General features: G+C 48.9%; 2 protein-coding genes and 1 non-coding gene across 6 annotated transcripts in view; 2 read left to right on the forward strand and 1 right to left on the reverse strand.

Annotated features, from left to right (window-relative positions):
* Positions 1 to 20,651, forward strand: part of LOC131194859 (cysteine-rich protein 2) — a 270,743-nt gene that overhangs the window by 143,186 nt on the left and 106,906 nt on the right. The window lies entirely within an intron of this gene.
* Positions 1 to 20,651, forward strand: part of LOC131194853 (uncharacterized) — a 268,449-nt gene that overhangs the window by 69,858 nt on the left and 177,940 nt on the right. The gene's annotated exons all lie outside the window — the stretch shown is intronic.
* On the reverse strand, positions 5,373 to 5,479 carry LOC131196447 (U6 spliceosomal RNA). The gene has a single exon (XR_009154731.1). It is a non-coding gene; the product is annotated as a U6 spliceosomal RNA (small nuclear RNA).

Consider the following 20,651-nt stretch of genomic DNA (forward strand, 5'->3'; position numbering starts at 1 on the left):
TCCAATGTGCCAAACATAACAACAATAAGGCTCCTGCAAACCAAGGCCAAATCAGCATGCCCTAACAACAGCAGGAAGGAGTGCTGAGAAGTTCATCACCTACTTGGTTGGCTAATGTGACCTGTGATACGAGGCGGGTGGACAGTATTCTTTAATTATACTAAAAATGTGGGAATTATTCCATGTTGGTTTCACCTTTGACTGTGCTGGTATGATATACGCAATAAACCAGATCTTTGAGGAAGCCAAGGCCTCAGAGTCTTGATTGGTTGGGAGTATTACTCGGAACCATGACATTAAACCAATACTCTTAAAACTCGTCAAACTTCTGGGACTCTTGAGCCCTGGGGCTCCACCCCAGTGGAGATATTTACCAAGTTAGATTTGAAAGAAGTGTACTATCGCGTCACAATCAGGAGGGAGATGAATGGAAGACTGCATTTAATTGCCCTCTGGGAAGCTTCCAGTTCAAAGTGATACCATTGGACAGTGGGTTCCAGTGGTGTTCATGCAGCTGATCAACAAGGTGCTGCATGAGTACTTGTATAAGAGGGTCCTAGTTTACCTGAACAACATTCTCATTTTCACCAAGATGATGGAGGAGCATGTCAAGCTAGTCTGCCAAGTCCTTAAGAAGTTTCTGGCAGCAAATGTATACGCTAAGCTGTCCAAATGTGAGTTCCACCATACCTGGCTGGACTATCTGGGATATCGAATATTGAGTGAAGGGGTGGGAATGGATCCAGGGAAGGTAAAAGCCATTTTAAAATGGCAAGTTCCTCGAACCTGTAAACAATTAAAAGCTTTTTGAGGTTTGCTAACTTCTGTAGGCAATTCATCCCATCTTTTGTGAGAATAGCCTTCCTGATCACAGAGCTGCTGAAAACAAGAAAAACCAGGGCTAAACCCTGCCCAAACCAGCCGCTCCAATTGGCAATGGAATGCCAATAGGCGTTCAAAACTCTGAAAAGGCTATTTGCAAAGAAACTGGTTCTGAAGCACCCCGATCCCGAGAAACCCTTAGTGATCCAAGCTGACACCAATGACATGGCTGTAGGGGCCATCCTCCTCCAGAGGCATGAGGAGGGGAACCTGCAACCGTGTGCCTACATTTCTCAAAAACTCATTGACATGTAGAGACGCTGGGCTGTATGGGAAAAGAAGGCTTTTGCGGTCTGGTGGACACAAGAATAGAATAGAATATAATTTTTTATTGGCCAAGTGTGTTTGGACACCCAAGGAATTTTTCTTGGTTCATATGCTCTCAGTGTAAATAAAAGAAACAATACATTCATCAAGAATCATAAGGTACAACACTTAATGATAGTCATAGGGTACAAATAAGCAATCAGAAAACAATCAATATAAATATAAATCTTCAGGATACAAGCAACAAAGTTACAGTCATACAGTCATAAATAGAAGGAGATGGGTGATGGGAATGATGAGAAGATTAATAGTAGTGCAGACTTAGTAAATAGTTTAACAGTGTTGAGGGACTTATTTGTTTAGCAGAGTGATGGCGTTCGGGGAAAAAACTGTTCTTGTATCTAGTTGTTCTGGTGTGCAGTGCTTTATAGCATGTTTATAGCAGTGCTCTATATAGTTTTTTTTAGAAAGTTTTTAATTTTTTTTTAAAAAAATACATAAAAACATTTTCCATTCAAATTTCAAATACAATGTGCCAGTGTGTGTATTACATTTTTGTGCATACAATTACCTATCATTAATTTGTTTAATCATCCATTTTATCATCCAATTATAATCAAATATTTTGGTTAATCAATCTCTAATGTTCCTTCTGGAAAAATATTTTATCTTATTACCCTATTTTGTCCATCATTTTGAGACAATTATATTATTCAATTTTTAACCTATTAAAAACTGCGCCTTTCTTTATCATAATTTCCCTTCTAACCATTGGTAAAATAAGTTCCATACTTTATAAAATTGCTTGTCTTCCTGTTCTCTAATTTCAAACGTCAATTTACTCATTTCTGCACAATCCATAATTTTCTTCATAATTTCATCCTACAGTGGCAATTTCTCATTTTTCCAATTCCTTGCAAATGCTGTTGTTCAGGGGTGAATTCTAAATTTTTTTACTACCGGTTCTGTGGGTGTGGCTTGATGGTCATATGATAGTTGGCCTGGCTTGGTCATGTGACTGGGTAGGCGTGGTTTTGGTGGTCATGTGACTGGTGGGCGTAGCTGGGTAATCATGTGACTGGGTGGGTGTGGCCAACTTGATGTCACTCACGTCAAAGGTTGATGTTACTGACGTCAATTTCCCTGTCTATTTATTTACTACTACTGAACATCCAAAATATACTATGTTTATATGCCATATGTGTACATACATATTACATAGTTACATACATATTATATAGTATAGCGTGTATAGGCACACAAAAAAATACATTATCTACTATATATATAGTATGTACATACACATACATACACACCTCTTCTCAAACTATACACATTCAACCTCATTTACTACATTTGGAAAAACACACCTAGAGTCCACTTTCTGCCACACATTTAACCATAACTTCTGTACATTTAGAACATTACACACACTTCAGATGTTCTTCCCTAACTTGCACATGACTGTTAGAGCCAGAAGAGATCATGGATTGAGTAAAATGTGGTGAAACTCACTTAACAACGCTCTTGCTTAGCAACCAAAATTTTGGACTCAATTCTGGTCATAAGACAAGGACTATCTCTGCCTTCCTCTGCATGGCAGCCTTGACCTAGTAAACTCCTTCTCCTTTCTGGCAATTTTCCTCTCCATTAGAGGCACCAAAATAATGTAGAAATGTATAATCTAGAGAGGTTTCCTGCTGGAGGAGGGGGTTGAATTAGATGGCCTCTAAGGTCCCTTTCAGCCCTAGATTGCTGTCCTGTTTCAAAGCATCTTCTGAAGCCACGTCTAGTGCCAGGGTTTGTGGTCCTTCCTTCCTCTTCTTTCTCTCTCTCTCTCTCCCTTCCTTTCTCTTTCTTCTTTCTTTATCTCTTTCTTGTCTCTCCCTTTCTTTCTCTTTTACTTTCTTTCTTTCTCTCTTTCTTTCTTCTCTCCCTTTCTTTCTTTTTCTCTTTCTCTTTTTCTTTCTCTATTGCATTATTTTGTGCCACAAATCAAATTGGATTATTTGTGCCATCAATCAACCATCCATGAATCAATCTTTCTTTCTTTCTCTTTCTTTCTTTCTTTCTTTCTTTCTTTCTTTCTTTCTTTCTTTCTTTCTTTCTTTCTTTCTTTTCTCTCCCTTTATTTCTCTTTTTCTCTCTTTCTTTCCTTCTCTCTCTCTCTCCCTCCCTCTCTCCTTCAAAGTCTAGGACAGGGGTCTGCAAACTTGGCTCCTTTAAGACTTGTGGACTTCAATTCTGGGAGCAACATGGCCGAGGTTGGAGACCCCTGCCTTGGAGTTCTTTCCACCCGTGGCTGGGCGAAGAGCCCCTTGCTCCCCCTCCCTTACCAGGGAGGCCCTTCAGGTTCGGTCGTGGCAACCTCAAAGGCGCTCGGCACCCCTCGGAGTGAAGGGGAGCAGCACTGTGGGCACCTCCCGGATCAGCGGAGCCCCCACGGGCCCCCCTCCCCAGAAACCCCCTGACTCTTTGGAAGGGCAGCCTCGAGCGTCACCTCATGATGACACACTTGCCCTTCACGTCAACTTTATTGAGGGTGAGCTTGTGGGAGAGCGACATCTTGGCGGCTCTGGTGTAGCAAGCGACCTCCGGCTGAGCAAGCGAGTGAGGCAGAGAAAGAGCAAGGGAGGCGGCGGGTCTCTTCGGCAAGGTCGGGGGAGGCCACGCCCCACCTCCTCTGGATAGGCTAACCCACCTCCCAGGATTCACGCAATTAGCTGAGCAAGGCCGTCAATCTCGGCCAGGGGGCTGCTCAGCCGATTTGGAAAGTTTGACATGTTTGGAAAGCTCCGTGTCCCCCAGCCACCTGCCTCATCCTCTTCTTTTGCCAAATCCAGATTGGTAGCCGTCGGTGTCACTCAGGGCAATGTGTGTTCAAGTTGGATGGTTGGTCTGGGAGTTGATTGGTGGTGGCAGCGGCGGCGGCAGCAGAGGTGGCGGTGGCGGTGGTGGCAGGGGCGGCAGAGGTGGTAGTGGCAGGGGTGGTAGGGGCAGCGGCGGCATGGCAGAGGTGGCAGCAGCGGCAGCAAAGGTGGTGGCGGCAGCGGGGGTGGTGGTGGCAGAGGTGGCGGGGGTGGCGGCAGCAGCAGAGGTGGCGGGGCAGTGGTAGCGGCGGTAGCAGCGGTAGCGGCGGGGAGGAGTCCTGGGAACTTTTCCTGTGTGGCTTTTTGCTGCGGCAGGCATCGGCGGCAGGCAAGCATGGCAGGGCCATAGGGAAGGGAATAGGCGGCCGGGGCAAGCAACTGGCGACTGGTTCGGGGGCGTGGCCAGCCATCTTTTCCTACCGGTTCTGCGAACTACTAAATATTTTTACTACCGGTTCTCCTGAACCGGTGCGAACCGGTAGCAACCCACCACTGCTGCTATTATTCACAATCAAATACCTCAGTTCTCTACTATAGGTTTCAGGTATAATTCCCAATAAAAAGACTTCTGGTTTAAAATCTATATATTTATCATTTTCTCCAACCATGTAATCTCTAATAAATAACTATAGAGCTTTCTAATTAAGTTATCATCCGTACCTGTTAAAATTTTATCTAGGTCAAGTTATTATAGAAACCTTCTATTTTAGCATCTTTATCATGTCTAGAACATATTTGCAAATATGAAAACCAATTTTATACCTTGTTTCCTGAATTGTTTTTAATTCACCCTTTTCATTTAACAGTTCATTATATCTAACAATTTGTTTTTTTCTAAATATTAATGAATATGTGAATGCCTCAATCGTTGATACCCAAAGTGGAGTTTTTAAATAATGGTCTTTCTTGATTCTTTCCCAATTTAGTAATAAAGCCTCTCTTATAAAGTGTCTTCTGAAGTACCCTTGTATTTTCACTTCTCCATACCACAAAAATGTATGCCAACCCAGTAATAAATCATGACCTTCCAATGTAAGAGTTCTAGTATTTCTTAACTTTATCCATTCTTTTATCCACATTAAACTTGCAGCTTGATAGTATAACTCCCAGTCTGGCAGACCAAAACCACCTCTTAACCTTACATCTTGTAACAATTTTAGTTTTAGTTTTTAGTTTTATCCTTGCTTTCCTGCCCTGCCAAATGTATTTCAATATTATCTTATTCAATTCTTTAAAATAACCTTTACCCAACTTAATTGGAATAGTCTGAAACAAATATTAAACTCTAGGCAATATGTTATCTTAATTGTTGAAATTCTTCCAATCAATGATAATTGCAAATTCTCCCACCTTAAAAATATGGAACGCTTCACGAATTTGCATGTCATCCTTGTTCAGGGGCCATGCTAATCTTCTCTGTATCGTTCCAATTTTAGTATATGTGCTGCCGAAGCAAGCACATTATGGGCCGTGGTGGCTCAGGCTGTAAGATAGCCTGTTATTAAAACACAGCTGCCTGCAATTACTGCAGGTTCTAGTCCCACCAGGCCCAAGGTTGACTCAGCCTTCCATCCTTTATAAGGTAGGTAAAATGAGGACCCAGATTGTTGGGGGGGCAATAAGTTGACTTTGTAAATATACAAATAGAATGAGACTATTGCCTTACATACTGTAAGTCGCCCTGAGTCTTCGGAGAAGGGCGGGATATAAATGTAAACAAAAATTTTAAAAAAAAATCTCTATATAGTGTTTTGAGGATAGGAGTTGAAACAGTTTATGTCCAGGATGTGAGAGATCTGTAAATATTTCCACTGCCCTCTTTTTGACTCGTGCAGTATACAGGTCCTCAATGGAAGGCAGGTTGGTAGCAATTGTTTTCTCCATGGTGCCAGGGAAGATCGTCCAGGAATGGGTAATGCTCTGCTTTTCTGTTTAGAGACCAAATTACTTTTTTTCTTTAGCCACGCCTCCCTTGCCTGAGTCCTCCCCAGTTCAACTCTGTCTTCCGCAAGTTGAGACTGAGAATGCAGAGGCTCACCCTAAATAGAAAAAAAATTGAATTACTTGAAGAATTTTTTTTTACCGAGCAAGGCTCAGTGATCGCTGGATCGCGATCCAGGGGGTTACGAGGCCATGGTAACACTCCCTTTTGGCTTAGATATCAGCTGGGGGCCTGGCTACTCCCGCAATCAGCGGAGGGGATATTGTCCTTTAACGGACTGCCCCTGGCATTTAGTCTACAAATTCAGTCCCTGTCTGGGGTCGTCCAGGCACACTGACAGCGGCAGCACCTTTGGCGCCTCAGGACCTGCGGCAGGAATGCTCATGGTGAGCCAATTGGCCAGCAGATGTGATGAGAAAAGCAGCTCGGCATTTTGGCGCCATTATGCCTGAGGGAGGAATGCTCTTTATGAGCCAGTCTGCCGGTTTCCACATGAAGATGCAGCGCACTTACAGCCATGGCAGGAGCACTCAGTTTGAGTGACTCTGCCTCATCTGTCAAAGATATGGCGGTGACAGCGCTCTGTGCTATGACAGTTGTAGCAGGAGAGCTCTGGCGAGCCAGTCTGCTATATCTGATGGGTAACATGGCGGTCGGGCCCGGTGGCATCACACGCAGGCCTTGCTGTTTAAATTGGCAACTCCTGTCAAGTCACCTAGTAAGTCTTCCATTGAGCTGCAGGCACTCCGGTTAGGCGTGAGTGGAGTCTTGCGCTTCCCCTTGATAGCGTGGGCTGACCAGAGGAGCTCTGCGCTCCCAATCATCATACGAAGGGGAAGCGCTTTCAGAGGTGTCTCGCACTCCCGTCACAGGTGGGTCGGATGGCCATTTGCTATTTGTTTTTTTGTTTTTTTTTTATTGAAAAGGTTTTACAACAACAATTAAATTTTTCCCCTCCCCTCCCCCTCCCCCTCCTTCCCCCCTCCCTCCAAAACCCCCCTCCCCCCTCCGACTTCCCGGAGCAAACACAAGGTATAGTTCAATAAACAAACAGTCATACATTAAATTTTTAAAATCTAACACAATTATAATCCTTCTCTCTCACATAACCTGACTTCTTCCATTAAAATTCCGACGCTGGAGGAATTCAGTTGGTGGAGCTTCGCACTCCTGAGAGGCCAGCCTTCCATTGGCCTTTGCCCTGCGCTTACCCCACGGTAGACAGAGCGCCTTGCTGATTTTCAGCCTATTTGCGCCATCACCTTCCAGCCTCCCACCGCTGACAGGCATCGCGCCGTTGACAGGCGCTTGTATATCGGTGCGGAATTTCATGCTCTGACAAGGGCCACGGAAAGAGGCTTGCACTGTTTGGAGTTTCCGCGGCCATTTGTGAGTAGCTCACTATTTTGGATGCCTGCCGCACTAAAGCTCATTGTGGCATTCTGCTGCTGTAATTTCAGAGCGACGAGAGGCAGGATGCCTCCAGCAGCATTTAGCTCCAAGTAGAGCAGCCATTGCCTAAACAGCAGCCAGTCTGACTTACATCACAAGGTAAGTTGATGGAAGTCCCATGCACTATGGCAGCTGCGGCAGGAGAGCTCTTCTTGAGCCAATCTACCTTGTCTCCACTGGCTTAATGTTATTTGAATTTGGGCGACAGTCACTCCATGCAACCCAGTCTGAATGGTTATGGCTGGAGAAGGTTGGTAAAAGCCCGGGGCACTATTGACAGGCGGCCTAGGGGTGAGTGTTGCTCTTGCTAGCCCCACTAACAATGACAGGGAGAGCCCTGATGGGTGATAGACAGTTCCCCTGACAGGGCAGACTAGCCAGTGCTACTCCTAAACAGCTCCCTTTAATGGGACAGCACTTGGAAAATTCATCGAGGGGAAGCTGTCATTTTTAATGCAAAACTTTATCAGAAGGTAGATTCCAGATTGTTATTGTATGTCTGTTATCACGTCAGGCCTCCAGGTGGCGTCAGAGAGCAAGCCTTTCACAGACAGTAGACACATTTGGCATATCTGCTCTACTTTTACCTGCAGATTTCAGTTTATTTATGTCTGACGCAAAGGATCTGCTTCCTCTAGGGAGACCTAGTTCCATCTGCCTTTCACTTCGCCTCACAAGGTAGTTAGTCTGTCATGGGGGAGGAGCAGCACCAGGATAGGAATGTTACATCTATTGCCCATAGGGCAGGTACAGAGCTAGAACAGCCTGTTCTTGGAGTGTTAGGCCCAGTTGCATGGGCCACGTTTTGGCTACTTCTACCTTTTACAAGGCTCCCCCAAGTCAGCTGGCTTCCTAACCTGGAGGTGTGCAAAATCTCACGTGGTCTACACTGACGGCTAGACCTTGGTTCTACTGCCATGGCCTTAGCAATAACCATCCTGGGAACAGAATTCCAGGATCCTCTCCAGAGTCCATAAGCCTGCCGATCTGCTGGTCTCTTAATCAACTAACCGCTCCCTAAATCTGATAAAGGACATGGAGTTAACCAAAACAGGGAACTTTGTATTCCCTGGTTCTGAACTGGAGCTACATATGGTAGCAAAAGACTTTGTGGTTATTCTGACAGCTCTGGAGATGGAATCTTCGGTACTGACAAAAGGGGAGGACTCATGCATTAGAGGTTAATACAGCTGCCTTATATCCAAGCAGCCTGAGTTTTACTTCAAGGGTATAGTTTGCGGAGGAGATTCAGAGCTAGATAGCTGGAATTCGATCTATACTAGTTTCCATTTATTATTAGCCTCTCCTCCCTCCCTCTCCCCATCCACAGCTACTAAGGGGCAATCTTGCCACGGAGGATAGGAAGGCAGTGTTGGACCTCTTCTGGTGACCACCATCAAGCCAGAATGTCACAGCTTTTGTGATTAGGTATTGTGAGCTTGGTATGTCTGCTGCTGGAATTTGGTTCTGCTGGTGCTTGGGATGCACCAGCCCTTTGTCCTTCTGGAGTTCATTGAATTGGGGCCCAGATTGTTCTGGACAAGGTGTTAACTCGATACACGGTTACAGTTGTCTGTACCGCACAGTGAAGCAGTAGGTGGTACCTGCCACTGGGGTTCGGCTGAAGCCACTCTTGAAACAGCACAATGGGCGGCCATGTTCATAACTTCCCAGGTGATGGCCTGGGAAGACCATCTGTTTTTTCAACAAAGGCTAATGTTGGCGACTGGTTACTAGCGGTGGACTAGTGGACCCTTAACGGTTCTACCCTCCTTAGGGTAATGTTGGACCTGGTCTTCACTGGTAGGCAAAGGTACACCCATACCAGCCTGATACAGATGTGGTAGTCAATTCCCTCCAGTGTGTTGTCAGCCATTCTTCAGTCCAGGCTTCAACAGGGCTAGTAGCAATTACATGACAAGTGGCGGTTGGCCAGGGATGTCCTTTAGAGGTTCTCCCTTCCCCCCTTTTTTTAGCAGAACACACTTGGACAGTCTGGATTGACATAAAGATCACCAGGGAAGACGAGCCTGCATGGTGCAGCCGTCCCTGTCTTCCCCCACTTTCTTTTCCTTGAGGGAAGTTATAGAACCCAGAGAGGAGTTGGTTTGCGGTTTCCCTCAGTTGATCCTCCAGCCAGATGACTGTGGCAAGGCAGTTTCAAGGCTTGATATCGGTACCTCTCTCAGGGTAGGAGTTCATGTTAGGCTAGGGGCCTCAACCCTTCATCAAACATAGTAACTGCTGGTTTGTTGTGGATATGCACCAACTGGCCGGTTGCTCCAGGGATCCTTCCCCTATTTAAGGTCCTTATGATCTCAGGGATCTGGGGGATACCCAGTTTCAGCCGTTCCTCCTCCCTTGGGAAGACAGACATTTCCATAAGACGACGATGTAGTCGACATCACTTCATCTCGCCTGGGGCCTGTAATAGTTGGTATCCTTCCCAGCTCACCTTAGGCGTGACCATTATGGGACCTGCAGTACCTGCGGCTCCCCTCTACAATCATCCTCTAGCAACCTGGCATGATACGGATCGTAATCCATTTGCGGAGTCCATGCATGGGTATATCACTGAACAGAGCAGGTAGTCGGGCTTCCATGCAACCTTCCCGCTTGGGGGGTATCTGGGAAACCCTTGGCTGGGGTGGTGCCTTTCCCCAGAGAAGTCTTCAGGTTACTGCCTTTTCCTCAGGAAAGTCTTCCGGCTTCCAGTTTCACAGCCAATCTAAGGCATGCTTCCCAGGCAGTACGCTGCAGGCAGCCTTCTGCTTGCCCATAGTCAACAAGGGAGGGCCTTACCTTCCTAGGCTGGGATTCCCTATGCAGGGGTGACTATTACCCGAGGTTGCTCTTCCCGGTTATTCCATGGGAGTTCTTCCACGGCTGCATTAGCCCTATGTTTTAGCCGCCCTGTTTAGGGTGACCCGCTCGCTCCTCCATCAGGGAGCGGTAGAGGATCCCTTAGAGGATCCTCTACCGTCTGCGGTGCCGGTGGTGTGAGCAGCCTGGCCTTTTCCAGCAGTGGCGGCGGCGGCCGAGTTCTTCGGTGGTGGCGGCGGCCTGGCCTGGAGGCTCTTTCCCCCCGGCAGCGGTAGTGTCGGTGTTGGTGGCGGCGATGGCGGCGGCCTGGTTGGACCGGCTTGGCCAGGGCCTAGCCTGTTGGTGGTTGACTGGGTCCGGCGAACTGTGGCATGACCCAGCAAACCCGGCGGGTGAGTGGCCTATTCCAGCTGGAGGCCTGGCTTAGTGGCCACGAAGAGGCCCGATGGTCGCCTTCTTTGCCATCTTGAAGGTTGTCCACGGGTCTAGGGGACGCCCTCGCTACCATCTAGAGGACGTCTATGGACCGTCTATGGGGGCTTTCTGAGTCCTTTGCCCCCCCCCCCCGGACTTTTGGAGAGAGATGCCTCGTCGGTGGAGCAGCTTGGCCCATTAGGCGCGTGTTTCGGCCTCTTTGTCAACTTGAAGGACGATCACGGGCCATGTAGGCACCTTTTTACCATCTTCAAGGATGCCCATGGGCTGGCTGCAAGGGGATCTTCTGAAGACCTTTGGTCCCCAGCGGGGGGAATTGAGGATGGTCCTGGACAATCCTAGCTTGTCTATTGTAGGACTATATCCTTCTCCCCAGCCCATAGACCACCCCTCGGGATTGGAGATGAGGGGTTGGAGCTCTGACTGAATCATGGCGGTTTGTTTATCTACCGCCCAAGACCTATATCCCGTCTGTCTTCCACTCGGAATTACTGGTGCGTCAATTTCCATCTTGACAGGTCCAGGATGGGTCTGTTTGCCGAACTTTTATCATGCGGACATTTACAGTGGCTGACCTTCTTGCCCTGCGAGATTCCCTCTCTCATGGTCTGGCCCCCACATTATCGAGGCCCATCTTGAGGACGGGTTTTGGAACCCGAGATGGCATGCCAAAATAGGAGACTCAGGGATTTTAATTAATTATTTTAATAGGGTTTTAAAGGAATTTTAATGGGAATTTTAAGGAGGATGGGAACTGACGGGTCTGGGTTGGAGGGGAGGGTAGTGTCGGGTGGGGTGGGAGGGTTAGGGCGGGTGATGGGGTAGCCCGTCGGGAGGAAACCAGTTCCAGCGCATGCTCGTGGCGACTATCAAATGGGTTCGGAGGTTGTGGGGGAGTGTGTTCCTTTGTGTGAGGTGAGTCTATTTGCACGGTAAGTGGGAGGGGCAGATATGGCGGAAGGGGGGGATCGTATCAACATAGGGGGTCACGCGTTCGATGTATGCAGGCGATCGCGTGGCCCGATCCCCCTGACTTCTCCCCTTCCCCGGATGGTCAAGGCCCTCAGAGGCTGGGCCCTCGTCTGATGTTATGCAACGCACGGTCCGTGGCCAATAAGGCCCCCCTAATACATGATCTGATTCAGGGGGGTGCCGCGGATATTATAGGCGCACGGAGACCTGGTTGGGCACTGAAGGGGTGTGCCCTGGTCGAGATGTGCCCACCAGGTTTCCGTGCATTCCATCAGCCGAGGCCCAGGGTAGGGGTGGAGGGTGGCGGTTGCTATTAAAGAGAGTCTAGAGCCGAGGGAGACCACTGTACCTCAGATTGCCGGGTGTGAATCCTCTTGTGAGGTGGGGTCATAGATGTCAGATGGGCTTGCTGGTCGCACCTGGCTCCTTGCTGCGTGACAGCTGCCCTGCCCGAGCTCCTGGAGGTGCTTGCCGGGGTGGCAGTGGAGACCCCCAGACTTTTAGTCATGGGGGACTTTAACTTGCCATCTGCCAGCTCGTCATCGACGGTAGCTCGGGAGTTCTTGGCCTCCATGACGGCCTTGGACCTGACTCAAGTAGTGGATGGCCCCACTCACATCGGGGGAGGCACACTGGACCTGATTTTTGTCTCTGGTCAGTGGTTGAGAGATCTGGACTTAAAGGAAATAGTCATTGAACCTTTGTCATGGTCAGATCACTCTCCTTCGCCTGGACTTTCTGACCGCTACCCAACACCGCAGGGAGACGGAACCATTACGTTGGTACCGTCCCAGGCGCCTGATGGACCCAGAGAGGTTTCGGACGGAGCTTGGGCCACTTCCTGAGGGTCTGGCTCACGGCACGGCAGAGGAACTAGCTGCAGCCTGGGAACGGGCTGCGGCTGGGGCTTTAGACCGTGTTGTGCCTTTGCGGCCTCTGACCCGGCGCAGATCCCAACCGGCTCCTTGGTTCTCCGAGGAGCTGAGGGGGATGAAACGCCGGAGAAGACGCCTAGAGAGTTCCTGGAGGTCCAGCCGTTCAGAGGCTGATCGGACACTAGTTAGATCCTATACTAGGGTCTACCTAGTGGCACTGAGGGAAGCGAGGCGTTGCTACGCCTCCTCCCTCATTGCGTCGGCAGATAACCGCCCAGCTGCCCTGTTTGGTGACCCGCTCCTCCTTCACCAGGGGAGCGGGATGACCCGCAGGGACGTGCTGAGGAGTTTAACGGTTATCTATACGATAAAATCGTTCAGCTTAGGGACGGTCTGGACCAAAATTGTGGCGATTCAGATGGGGTATCTGAGGGCGGTCTTGGTGATGTTGTTTGGGATGAGTTTGACCCTGTGACTCCCGAGGACATGGACAGGTTGCTGGGTAGATTGAATGCCACCACGTGTTTACTGGACCCGTGCCCCTCCTGGCTGGTGCTGGCCACTCAGGAGGTGACACGAGGCTGGCTCCAGGGGATTACGAGTGCTTCTTTGTTGGAGGGAGTCTTTCCGGCCGCCTTGAAAGAGGCGGTGGTGAGGCCCCTCCTCAAGAAGCCTTCCCTGGACCCGGCTGTTTTAGGTAATTATCGTCGGTCTCCAACCCGCCGCGGCGAAGGTTGTAGAAATATGGTGGCATATCAGTTTCCCCTGCACCTGGAGGAAACTGTCTATCTGGACCCGTTCAGTCCGGCTTCCGACCGGTTACAGCACTGAGGCGGCTTTGGTCGCGTTGGTGGATGATCTCTGGAGGGCCAGGGATAGGGGTTATTCCTCTGCCCTGGTCCTATTAGACCTCTCAGCGGCTTTTGATACCATCGACCATGGTATCCTGCTGCGCGGTTGGAGGATTGGGAGTGGGAGGCACCGTTTATCGGTGGTTCTCCTCCTATCTCTCCGACCGGTCGCAGACAGTGTTGACGGGGGCAGAGGTCGGCCCGCGGCGCCTCACTTGTGGGTGCCGCGGGGTCGATTCTCTCGCCTTCTGTTCAACATCTATATGAAGCCGCTGGGTGAGATCATCAGTGGCTTCGTGTGAGGTACCAGCTGTCGCTGATGACACCCAGCTGTACTTTTCCACACGGGCCACCCCAATGAAGCTATCGAAGTGCTGTCCCGGTGTTTGGAAGCCGTCGGGTCTGGATGGGGAGAAACAGGCTCAAGCTCAATCCTCCAAGACGGAGTGGCTGAGGATGCCGGCATCCCGGTACAGTCAGCTGAGTCCACGGCGGACTGTCGGGGCGAGTCATTGGCCCGATGGAGAGGGTGCGCAATTTGGGCGTTCTCCTGGATGCACGGCTGTCTTTTGAAGACCATTTGACGGCCGTCTCCAGGAGAGCTTTCCACCAGGTTCGCCTGGTGCGCCAGTTGCGCCCCTTTCTAGACCGGGATGCCTTGTGCACAGTCACTCACGCCCTTGTGACGTCTCGTCTGGACTACTGCAATGCTCTCTACATGGGGCTCCCCTTGAAGGGCATCCGGAGGCTGCAGTTGGTCCAGAATGCAGCTGCGCGGGTGATAGAGGGGGCCCCTCGGGTGACACCTATCCTGCGCAGGCTGCACTGGCTACCTGTGGCCTTCCGGGTGCGCTTCAAGGTGTTGGTGAACGTCTTTAAAGCGCTCCATGGCATAGGGCCGGGTTACTTACGGGACCGCCTGCTGCTACCGAATACCTCTCACCGACCCGTGCGCTCTCACAGAGAGGGACTCCTCAGGGTGCCGTCGGCGCGACAGTGTCGTCTGGCGAGACCCACGCGAAGAGCCTTCTCTGTGGGGCTCCGCCCTCTGGAACGAACTCCCCAGGACTTCGTCAACTTCGGACCTCCGAACCTTTCATGAGCTTAAAACTTACTTATTTATCTGCGCTGGACTGGGTTAGTTTTTTAAGTTATGGGTTTTTAATGGGTTTTATCTCCAAATTTTAATTGTGGCCAATTTAATAAGTTTTTTAAATTGTATTTTAATTGTATTTATAATGTATTGTGTGTTTTTACTTGGCTGTGAACCGCCCTGAGTCCTTCGGGAGAAGGGCGGTATACAAATTTAAATAATAAATAAATAAATAAATAAATAGAGGGTCGAGCTGAGGAATTTGGACAATATCTGTTTGATAAAATCGCTCAGATTCGGGAAGGGTTGGACACAGATTGGGTAGATCCGGGTGGGATGGGGGAGGCAGGTCTTGATGTTACTATCTGGGATGAGTTTGATTCTGTGGCTCCTGAGGACATGGACAGGTTAATGGGAGGATTGAATGCGACCACATGTTTATTGGACCCATGTCCCTCCTGGTTGGTACTGGCCACTCGGGAGGTGACACGAGGCTGGCTCCAGAAAATTGTGAACGCTTCTTTGATGGAGGGTGTTTTCCCTGCCGCCTTGAAAGAGGCGGTGGTGAGGCCCCTCCTCAAGAAGCCTTCCCTGGACCCAGCTATTTTAGCAAATTATCGTCCGGTCTCCAACCTTCGCTTTGTGGCAAAGGTTGTTGAGAGTGTGGTTGCACGACAGTTGCCCCAGTACCTGGATGAAACTGTCTATCTTGATCTGTTCCAGTCCGGTTTCCGGCCTGGTTACAGCACGGAAACAGCCTTGGTCGTGTTGGTTGATGATCTCTTGAGGGCTCGGGACAGAGGTTGTTCCTCTGTCCTGGTCCTATTAGATCTCTCAGCGGCTTTTGATACCATCGATCATGGTATTCTGCTGCGCCGGCTCGGGGGACTTGGAATGGGGGGCACTGTTCATCAGTGGTTCTCCTCCTACCTCTCCGACCGGTCGCAGACGGTGTTGACGGGAGGACAGAGATCGACTCCAAGGCGCCTCTTATGTGGGGTGCCGCAAGGGTCGGTTCTCTCGCCTCTTCTGTTCAACATCTATATGAAGCCGCTGGATGAGATCATCCGTGGTCTTGGGGTGAGTTGTCATCTATACGCTGATGATACTCAGCTCTATATTTCCACCCCTAACCACCCCAATGAGGCTGTTGAAGTGATGTCCCAGTGCCTGGAGGCTGTACGGGTCTGGATGGGGAGGAACAGACTCAGACTCAATCCCACCAAGATCGAGTGGCTGTGGATGCCAGCGGCCCGGTACAGTCAGCTAATTCCATCGCTGACCATTGGGGGCGAGCTATTGGCCCCTAAAGAAAGGGCTCGCAATCTGGGCGTTCTCCTGGATGCACGGCTGTCTTTAGAAGATCATATGGCGGCCGTCACCAGGGGAGCTTTTCATCAGGTTCGCCTGATACGCCAGTTACGCCCCTTTCTGGATCGGGCTTCCTTATGCACGGTCGCTCATGCCCTTGTTACATCCCGCCTGGACTACTGTAATGCTTTCTACATGGGGCTCCCCTTGAAGGGTACCCGGAGACTCCAACTGGTCCAGAAAGCGGCTGCGCGGGTGATAGAGGGAGCTCCTTGTGGCTCCCATATAACATCCCTCCTGCGTAATCTGCACTGGCTCCCGGTGATCTTCCGAGTTCACTTCAAGGTACTTGTTATCACATTTAAAGCGCTCCATGGCTTAGGGCCGGGATATTTATGGGACCGCCTACTGCCACCATTAGCCTCTCACCGACCAGTGCGCTCTCACAGAGAGGGCCTCCTTCGGATACCGTCAGCTAAACAATGTCGGCTGGCGACCTCCAGGGGGAGGGCCTTCTCTGTGGGGGCTCCTACCCTCTGGAACGAGCTACCTCTGGGGCTTCGTCAACTCCCCGACCTCAGGTCCTTCCGCCGCGAGCTGAAGACGTTGCTGTTTCGAAGAGCAGGACTAGCGTGAACGTAGTTTTAAATTGGGGTTTTAAATCAGGGGTTTTAAACGGGGTTTTAAATTTGTATTTAAAAGTTTTAGGCCATCAATTGAATTAATTTTCTATTCTTTTTGCTGTTTTATATGTATTATATATTTTATGTTGTTTTATTGGCTGTGAACCGCCCTGAGTCCTTCGGGAGATGGGCGGTATACAAATATAATAATAAATAATAAATAAATAAATAAAATGTTAGCAACAACCATAGGCTGGACAGGTGGACATTCTTGCACTGTTACCTACAGGCATTCTTGTCTGATTTCTTAGTGGACCTGTAGCTACCAGAGTGTGATAACTCGGCTTAGGACTGGCACATGCTCTAGCCCCAGCCTTGTCCACAGCTCCAACTCCCTGGTTCTTGGGGGGGGTGCTATTAGTTTCTGGGACAAATAGGTCTGCCATGCCTTGTTTAGCGGTCTAATACTACCGACTCACGGGGATGGTTACTGTAGCCATTTCTGGTCCCTCCTGCAACAACTAGTGTTTGCCGGCCAGAACAGGTTCGGATCCAATGACACACTGCCCATGGTCAGCTTCAAAGTCATACTTGCAGGTCAACCATGAAATCGGCTGGAGAGCATAGTCTCACTTTCAGGGCCCGGGAGTGAGGCCCTTCAGCTGCCTTTTGGCCTGTCTGGGCTTCTGGTCCATTCAGATCGTAGAGTTTGGGCGGTCTGCCCTGTGCTGCTGGGGGATCATGTGCTGGGGTTCTTCCTTTCCAGGTACTTCCTGTCATCAAGGTCTTGAGATGTCCATTCCACTGGCAGTCATTCAGGTTTCCTGGACAGCCTTCACTGGGGAAATCCTGCTTAGAACTTTCCCTGCACACAAGGTATAAAGTTTAGGTCCTTGTAAGGTCCCCACACTGTCCTACACATTTGAGGAGCCTATGACAACTACAGTCTTGCTGGATGGTTAGATTTTCTTTTCCCAGTAACCGCTCCGCTTTGGTGTCTCAGGGTCAGTCTGTTCAAACATCCTTCTATGGCCCTTATTCAACACGCCTGGTTACTGATGTGGGGTTGGTCTCCTCCTAGACATCAACTCAGCCAGCGGGTTCCCGCAACTAATGTTTCCTCAGTGGGGGCGGCCCTGTCAAACTATGACCCACCTGATCGGGTTTCTGCTGGTTCTGTCCTTATCTCCATTGGCTGTGTCAGAGGCCACAGACTTTCCTTGGATTGAGTGGCCTACCAGAACATCACACCATCTGATCCAGTTTCCAGTGGCCTTTCCCTTGTCTCTGGGGATGGTTCCTGGGGCTAAAGAGCGCACGGCTCCTCATCTGTCTTCCAGGCTGCTGTGCCACCTTGCACAGTTGGGAGTCCACAACATTGTCTGGTGGAGCCTCCTCCTCTTTTGGGAGCCAGGGTTCTTCCTTCTTGTTTCAGGTACCCTCGGGGAGCGGCAACATGGTCCAGTTCCTCTGGGAGGTTGCCGTTGAGCAGGCAGGACTTCGCAGGAGACCTTTCAGACAGTTCGTGACATAATGCTTCACTGCCCTACTACCAACTGCACATCCTCGGCATGGTGTGTGATGCACGGTATTCTCTTGGTGATGTTGGTAGAGCCGTTTCACTTCTCATTCAACTGCGACAGTGGTGGGCAGGTAAGTCCTCTGGCGGCCTTGCATGGAGTGGGGACCGTGGACCAGAGTACTGCTGTCCTGTACAACTGACCTGCTTTGGTAAGTCCCATTCCTGGATGATCTTCCCCAGCACCATGGAGAAGGGGCGTTGGTCTTACCTGATACGCTCCTTCTCAGGGTGCGGGGAAGATCATCCAGCCCCACTATAGTCCAGGAGGGATTTCTTTTTTTGCAGGTTGTGAGCTTCATTATCAGTGCGCCCTCATCAAACTGGGGAGACCCAGGCAAGGGAGGTGTGTCTAAAGAAAAAACTAACTCGGTCTTCAAGCAGAGAAGCAGAGCATTACCCATTCCTGGATGATCTTCCTTGCACCCTGCGAAGGAGCGTATCAGATAAGTGTCAGCTTTGGAAGCCATACTAGGCTGAAGGCAGTTCGACCAGTTCTAATTATCCTCTGAAGTCTGTGTCTTTCTTGTTGGGTTGCAGAACCAAACCAGACAATTATAGAGGCGCAGATGACAGACTCAATAATTCCTCTATAGAATTGTATCAGCAGCTCCTTGGGCAGTTTGAGTTTTCTGAGTTGGCGCAGAAAGAACATACATTGTTGTGCTTTTTTGATGACATTTTTGATGTTAGCTGTCCATTTTAGATCTTCCGATATGGTAGAATCTAGAAATTTGACGGTCTCTACTGTTGATACTGTGTTTTCTAGTATAGTGAGAGGTGGAAGTATGGAAGGGTTTCTCCTAAAGTCTACCACCATTTGTACGGTTTTGAGTGGATTCAGTTGCAGATTGTTCCGGTCGCATCATGAGGCTAGTTGTTCAACCTCCTGTCTGTATGTGGATTCATCATTGTCTCGAATGAGACCAATCACTGTTGTGTCATCTGAGAACTTCAGTAGTTTAACAGATGGCTTGTTAGAGATGCAGTCATTGTTATACAGAGAGAAGAGAAGTGGGAAGAGCACACAGCCTTTGGGGGCCCCTGTACTAATTGTACAGGTATCTGATGTTATTCTGCTTAGCTTCACCTGCTGCTTCCTGTTTGTTAGGAAGCTTACCAAAATACTTTCAGCATGTCAATTGTCCCACCAGAGGCAAGAATACTCTAGACCATTGCTACACAACACTAAAAGATGCTTATCGGTCTTTACCACGTGCAGCTGTAGGACACTCTGATCATTGCATGATTCACCTTGTACCTGCTTACAGGCAAAGACTTAAAACCACAAAATCAACAATTAAATCAGTGAAGACCTGGATGGAGGAGGCAAAATTAAAGCTGCAGGCATGCTTTGACTGCACTGATTGGAATATCTTTGAAGATACCTCTGCAGACTTGGATGAACTCACAGATACTGTAACATCATATGTCAGCTTCTGTGAAGACCTATGTGTATCTACAAGGAACTTGGGAATATACAGTAACAACAAACCTTGGTTCACACCTAAACATAAGCAGCTACGACATTCCAAAGAGGAAGCCTACAGAAAAGGTGATAAAATGCTGTACAATCAGGCCAGAAACAAGGGAGATCAGAGCAGCAAAAAGAAGCTACTCTGAAAAGCTAAAGAATCAGTTTTCAGCAAATGAACCAGCAAACATGTGGAAAACTCTTAAAAATATCACCGGCTATGGCAAACCACCTTCCCTGGCTGAAGGTAATCAACAACTGGCAGATGACCTGAATGAGTTTTACTGCAGGTTTGAAAGGAAACTACAGCCACCTATCTCCACAACATCCATCTCAGACACACCAACAACAGCCAAGCCTCCTACAACTTGATTCCTACTACAATGAAAATCCATTTCATTGGGTTCACAACCCCTAGTGATCACAGAAAAGGAAGTGCAGGACCTATTTCACAGACAAAAGCCAGTTAAAGCTCCAGGCCCAGACAAGATAACTCCTTCTTGCTTAAAAGTCTGTGCTGACCAATTGGCCCCCATCTTCACCCATATTTTCAATAAATCACTAGAGATGTGCTATGTTCCTTCTTGCTTCAAACGCTCTACCATCATCCCAGTGCTGAAGAAGCCCACCATCAAGGAACTGAGTGACTACAGACCAGTTGCTTTAACATCTGTAGTCATGAAAACCTTTGAAAGGCTAGTGCTTTCCTACTTGAAAACCATCACGGATCCGCTATTAGACCCCTTGCAATTTGCATACCGAGCAAATAGATCAACAGATGATGCTGTTAATATGGCTCTGCACTACATCCTACAACATCTTGAGTCTCCAAAGACCTATGCAAGGGTCCTTTTTGTGGACTTTAGTTCAGCATTCAATACCATCATTCCAGACATTCTTCTAACTAAGCTAAACCAGCTACAGGTACCGGAACAGACTTGTAAGTGGATCACAAGCTTCCTAAGAAACATGAAGCAGCAGGTGAAGCTAAGGAAGATCACATCAAATACCTGTACAATTAGCACAGGGACCCCCAAGGCTGTGTGCTCTCCCCACTTCTCTTTTCTCTGTATACCAATGACTGCATCTCCAACGATCCATCTGTTAAGCTACTGAAGTTCGCAGATGACACAACAGTGATCGGTCTCATTCGAGACTGACGAATCCGCATATAGACGAGAGGTCGAACGACTAGCCTTGTG

Source organism: Ahaetulla prasina, chromosome 3 (genome assembly GCF_028640845.1).
Source record: "Ahaetulla prasina isolate Xishuangbanna chromosome 3, ASM2864084v1, whole genome shotgun sequence".
NCBI lineage: Eukaryota > Metazoa > Chordata > Lepidosauria > Squamata > Colubridae > Ahaetulla > Ahaetulla prasina.